We start from the raw sequence: 6113 nt of genomic DNA on the forward strand, positions 1-6113 counted from the left end.
TCAATCAAGGCACAACTTTCCTTTTTTTTTTTCTTAATTTACCATCTTAGTTTCTTAAATCTAAAACACAGAGGAATTAAATGCGAAAAAAGTCAAAAGGAAATAAATGAAGTGTTGATGTTTCCTCTCAAAAAAATTAAAGATATTTAAGATTTTCATCAGGACATAGTTAATTAACACTACAAGTAGGGTGATACTATCAGTAAAAGAAAACATTTCTAAAGTGTGTGTCCCTGTCTAATTCTCCATCATCTCCCAACACTCCTTCCATACCCATACCTCTGGTCATTGTGTAATTACTTTTCCAGGTTGGAATGCCCTTTATCCTTCATGTCTATCTGGCTAACTCATGCTTGTCCTAGAAAACTCAGATATGCTGTCATCTTTTCTCCATTACCCTTAGTGGCTCAGAAAAGCCAATACTTTTACTTGCAGAGTTTGTGAATCAAAATGTAACAAATAGGGGCCTCTGGGTGGCTCAGTTGGTTAAGCATTCGACTATTGGTTTTGGCTCAGGTCATGCATGATCTCAGGGTTGTGGGATCAAGCCCCTCATCAGGCTCTGTACTCAATGTGGAGTCTGCTTATCCTTCTCCTTCTCCGTCTGCTCCTCCCCCAACCCCAATCTCTCTCTCTCTCAAATAAATAAATAAATATTAAAAATGCAACAAATAATTATATATCAGGATTGGTAGGAATATCAAGTGTTATTTCACAACCGCCACTATATGTTTCTTTTTCTCTGACAAAATCAACGCGGATTCAGGCTTGCTAGTGATAAGCAACGTATTTTATATGAGGATGTTGTTGAAATTTCTTCTTCAGCTTCTGGTTATAATCTTTGACTGCTTTTTCTCATGGTGGAAGCACACCCAATTTTTCAGAAGCATTAGCTTTACATAGACAAATGTTCATTTCATCAGATCCACACACATTTGCTGTCAGAAGTCCATTTTACACAGAAAACACGTTGCACTCTCTTTGTATCATAGACTTCCCTGCTTCTACTTTTGTCCACAGGAAAGATTCAAATAGATTTATCAAAACTAGCAGACATAACTCTTTCCCAGTGGGAAAGTAATCCACATCAAGCCCCACAGATGCATGATCCATATGTACCATTAGGGAAATGTCCAGTACACGCATATCAGAACTATAGAAGTTCTTATCTTCATTTGAAGCAGTAAAAATGAAAGCTTCCATAGGGTTCCAACAAATTGTATTTGTTCTCATTTCTCAGATGACCTTTTCCAGAGGACTAGCGTGCCTCATATCATATAGTACTATATTCCTGTCAGAAGCACAACTTTCTTAGATAAATGTCTCAATTGGGTTAAATTTAACACCAGTTATACTGTTGAATCCCCAGGTCATTGGACATATAGGACTTGTTCTTTTTCATCCCAAATGTCTACTTGCTGTCCACATGAGGCAAAAACAGTTTCTTTCCAGTGATGATCAATTCCCGCATACACTGTCTTTGCTAATATGGTATGCAGTGTTTCCTCCTCTTCCCCATGGCCTGGTCCATCCATTTTCCACTGCTTCACAGTTTTGTCATCACTAATAGTAGAAAAAGAAGTCCCATAAAAGTAAGTACATATTGCTTGTACAAAACCCTCATGTGCTTGTATTGTACAGATGCATTTTCATTTAGACAAGTTCCAAATTCTAACCTCTCTATCACATGCCCCAGGAAGGACAGTAGCCATGCTTTTTGGATGCTTTGCCAAGCAACTGACTCCATCTCGGTGACCATCCAGGAAAGCAAAGAATGGTTTTGCAAATACATGTTCCACTTTGGTGCATTTAAAGCTCTTAAGTATTCTTGTGGGACCTCAAAAAAAAAAAAATGTAAGTAGGATCATAGCTTCTTGGCATTCTTTGTAAGTCCAGCTTGATTTTGCAGACATAGTTGTCCAGGTTCTGGCTCAGCATCTTCGCTTTCACTTTGGCTGCTAGTTGTCCCCGACTCTCCAAGCCTTTCCTTCATGTTTGGGTTACTGCTGCCTCCTCAAACAAAAGCCTCTTTAAAACATTTAAGTTATACTACCAACTCTCTACCAGTAGTGGTGTGACTCATGTTCTCTTAGCATCATTTATTTATCCATAATGAGAGGAAAAGCAAATAAGGTTGCCCTTCCTACTATCCAGGATTATAGTATCAAATGAGATCATGAATATGCTTTGTGAATGCTTTAGCACCATGCAAATATAAAATATTAGTATTATGTGCATTATTATGGGAATCTGTTCTACCCAACATTTTTATCAACAACTTGAACAAAGACATAAAAGCACGATTATAAGCTTCGCAGATGATAGACATATGGGAGGAATAGCTAATAAAAAGAAAGGAAGATAGAATCAAAGTTCAAAGAAATCATGACAGATTGGAATGATGACTAAAACTACTAAAATGATATTTAATAGGAACAGATGTAAAATACACTTCAGTTAAAAAAAATCATGTCAGGGGAGACCTGTGATGACATCAGTTTATATGAACCACAGTAATATATGGCTGGGAATTGAGGATAATTTTAGGTTTATCCAATAGGAATACTGTGTCCAGAATAAAGGAGGTAATATGCCACATGTGTCAGACCACTGCTTACATGTGTAGTATTTAAATATTGAAATATGAGGAACTGAGCATTTAGGGAAAGCAACCAGAATTTTGAAAGGCTTTAAAACCATATCATATAAGAAGCAACTGACAGAGCTAGGGTTGTTTTGCTTGGAAAGAGATACATAAGGGTGTCTACAAATGTTCAAGGACTTATACACAGAAAGGGTGTAAAAATGCCTAACACACAGAGTAATCGGGAGATCTAAAAGAGATAACAAGGCATATGCTAGATTCTCAGTAAGTGAGAGTCAAATCTAAATTCATTCTGTATTACTCTAGTGGAAAGAGTATGGATCTATGACTGGGAGAGTCAATCAAATTAAACCAAAAAGAATGAGTTTCTCATGGCTGGAAACATGCAAGGAAACTTTTATTGCTACCTAGAGCATTTATAAAATGTGTTGGAAGTTTTGTGTATATTAGTGTTGTCTTTTTTTATAATAATTTTTTATTATGTTATGTTAGTCACCACACAGTACATCCCTAGTTTTTGATGTAATGTTCCATGATTCATTACTTGCGTATAACACCCAGTGCACCATGTTCTCTTATTGGAGAACGTGCATTCATCTAATTATATACCTGCCATCCATCCATGCACAACCCATAGCTAAGAAAAGATAATATACAAAATTCCATTACATTTTCAGGAAAAAAAATGAAAGAGAAGTAATGTTGCCTCTTACCACTGGAAAACTTTAGATACAGAGAGATTATGTAAGTGAAATATTCAAAAATATTATGATAACCCCTGCTAAGGCTCTGTTTTCAAACATTAGTGTGTATCAGAATCACTCATACGGCTTCCCAAAACACAGATGACTGACACTCACCCCCAGAGTTTCTGAATGAGTAGATCCAGGGTGAAGCCCTCCAAATCTGCATGTCTAATAAGCTCCCAGGTGATACTGATAAAGGACCACTGCTCACAGTGAACATACCTTGATTGTAGCCCTTGCCACACAAGACAAATCTGCCACAGTTTTAAATGTATTATATCCTCCCACCATCTTCAGTTGATAATTAGGGGTGAGAACCTGATTAATCCACAGCAACCTATAATGTGCCATGGCATGAAAAGACAAGCAAAAGAAATCAAGTTTCATCTCTCAAAAATTTGAACCAGTGCATGTTTAAAAAACCAGCAACTCATATAAGAAAAGGAAATTGAAAAACCAACAAGTATAAAGGAAGGAGTGAAAAGGAAGACAGATAGTCAGAAGAGGAGAAAGAATATAGCAAAAAGTAGAAGCAGCTGATTTCCATTGATGGTGAAGCACTAGATTAAGGATTAAAGATCCTTAAACTTCTTTTAGGGAAAATTCCTGGCACCCCAGGATCTGGTTCCCTTACCCATTAAGGTGGCTCTACTAAATGTGCTCTTCCTGCTTTCTAATCATCTGACTTTTTCTATGTTCTCGTTTCCATACCTGCTTACAATACACCTCATATGTACTGATAATGATGAGAAGGGTTTACTTCAGTATTTGGAAGAACATTATCTTCCTACTAGCAAAGTTGCTGTTGAGAAGTCCATTGCCACACTGATTCCCTATCTTTTGCTTGAGACTTAATAGCTTACCTCTCTGGAAGTTCTGAGGGTCTTCTCTTTTCCCAGTGCTCTGATAATTTTATGATTATGTGTCCCAGCATGGGCCTTTGAAAAATTACTGTCTGAGTAACTCTTGCATTCTGGAAAATTATGTCCTATATCATGAAGTTTGGGTTGTTGTAATTTTTCTTTAAAAACAAATCGAAAGAGAAGGTAAAACTTTTGCACAAGAAGCCCAAGCAGTTTTAGAAGTCAAACAAGAAAGAAAATTTCTATTCCTCTTACAACTCCCCCCTACCCAAAGAAGAAGAAAGAAAAGCAGGAACGTCTGAAGTGGGTTTTGATTTCTCTCTTGTAATTCAGCCTGATTGCTCTGGTAAATTCTCAGGAGGGAAGCCATAGGATCCAGAAGAGCAAACAGAGTGAGAAAATGAGTAGTGAACAGATGAAAAGACAGTGATGAAAACGAGAGAACAAAACAAAACAAAGCCATGCCCCAGCTGACCGTGCTGGGCCCAGGGATGCAGGGTTGCACACTCTACAAACATCGCTAATGGTGGCAGGAAGGAAATGGTATTTTAAACCCATCTGTAATCCCCCTCTATTTTCTGTCACTCTGGAAAAGCAGTGCTTACAATGGCCTTCTCTGTGCTTACCACGTGGGATTTAGCCACCGTTGTAACCTTTGTGTTGTTCATTGTGAGGCTAGAAAAGTATAATTCTACCACGTGTAAGCCCCTTTGTAAGGGGAAATACAACTGTCAGCTCAGGTGGCTTTAAGCTGCCAGAGCTTGGGGAATAAAACCAACTCATCTCTCTTCAAAATCCCCACGCGAGGAGAAGCTGACAGATATTAGTTCTGTCTTCCTGTAATAAACTCTTCGCATGCAATGCAATGGTCTCATTGCAGTCACACTGGAATCAACCGTGGAGGCTTAAGAACTCCTGCCTTCTCCCTTCCCTCCAGAGATTCTGACTTATTTGGCCCAGTGTTTTGGTTGGGACATGAGGATTTGCAAATGCCCCAGATGATTCTAACATGCAGCCAAACTAGAGAACTATTGCTATTTTTTTTCTTTCTTAGTGTCTCTCTCTCTCTTTTTGGTTGCCTGCCCAGAATAATGTTTCTCTTTCCTAGACATCTAAATTTTGGTTCAGGCTTTTGCTCTTACTCATTTAGCAAATCGTGAGGAAAATGGACTCTGCCCGGCTTCGGCTGAGCCTTCTTGGCTTGTGTTAATTAATCCACTTCATTCCCCCATCCACAATCACTGGTCCAGAGATGAACAAGTAATATAAACAACCCAGTCCGGATGGATCTTGGGACACTTGCTTAGAAGTCTTTGATACGAATATTTTCTTTCTTCCTCTTTCTTCCTTCTTTCTTGTGGCATACGGATGTGAAGGCAGGAACCACCACAGGCATTTTTCTCCATGAGAGAAGCAGCACAAAGATGTAATCATTATTTAGAAGGGGACACAGCCAGGGAAGTTGCAGAGAAACAGAGCCAGAGCCACGAGTTGATGGTCATCCTCAAGCCCATCCTATTTCTGTGGCTGCAGTTAGATAAGTCAGTAAAGGGCCTTTTTATTTAAGTCAATTGAGTCAGGATGTAGCTAAAGCACTACAAACAGATTTACCCCCCATGAGCTGTTTATCTTCTTGCTTCTCTTAAACCTGGACCAAGTGGTTATAGGAAGATGCGAAAACCATTCAGTATGTATAAGGGACTGAAGCAGTCATGGTAATAATTTTTCGTGCTCTTCTTCCTAGATTAAGGTAAATCTTATTGTAAGCAAGGTATCTTTTTTGTGGTTTGAAATGGAAGTGCTGGCTTCTTGGATCTATATAGAGTTGACTGATGTCACGACTGCAGGAAAAAGTTGCTTTCTCCCACAAGAAGCAAGTTGCCTATTTGTCAGCAAATT

The 6113-nt window shown here is 38.6% G+C and overlaps 2 pseudogenes; both read right to left on the reverse strand.

Moving 5' to 3' along the window:
- The window catches only part of LOC121100499, a 1444-nt pseudogene extending 1155 nt beyond the window's left edge, over nucleotides 1-289 (reverse strand).
- A 418-nt stretch (nucleotides 290-707) lies between these two features.
- On the reverse strand, nucleotides 708-4285 carry LOC103678845 (annotated as a pseudogene).
- Nucleotides 4286-6113: the final 1828 nt, after the last annotated feature.

Source organism: Ursus maritimus, unplaced genomic scaffold (assembly GCF_017311325.1).
Source record: "Ursus maritimus isolate PB19 unplaced genomic scaffold, ASM1731132v1 scaffold_4, whole genome shotgun sequence".
Lineage (NCBI taxonomy): Eukaryota > Metazoa > Chordata > Mammalia > Carnivora > Ursidae > Ursus > Ursus maritimus.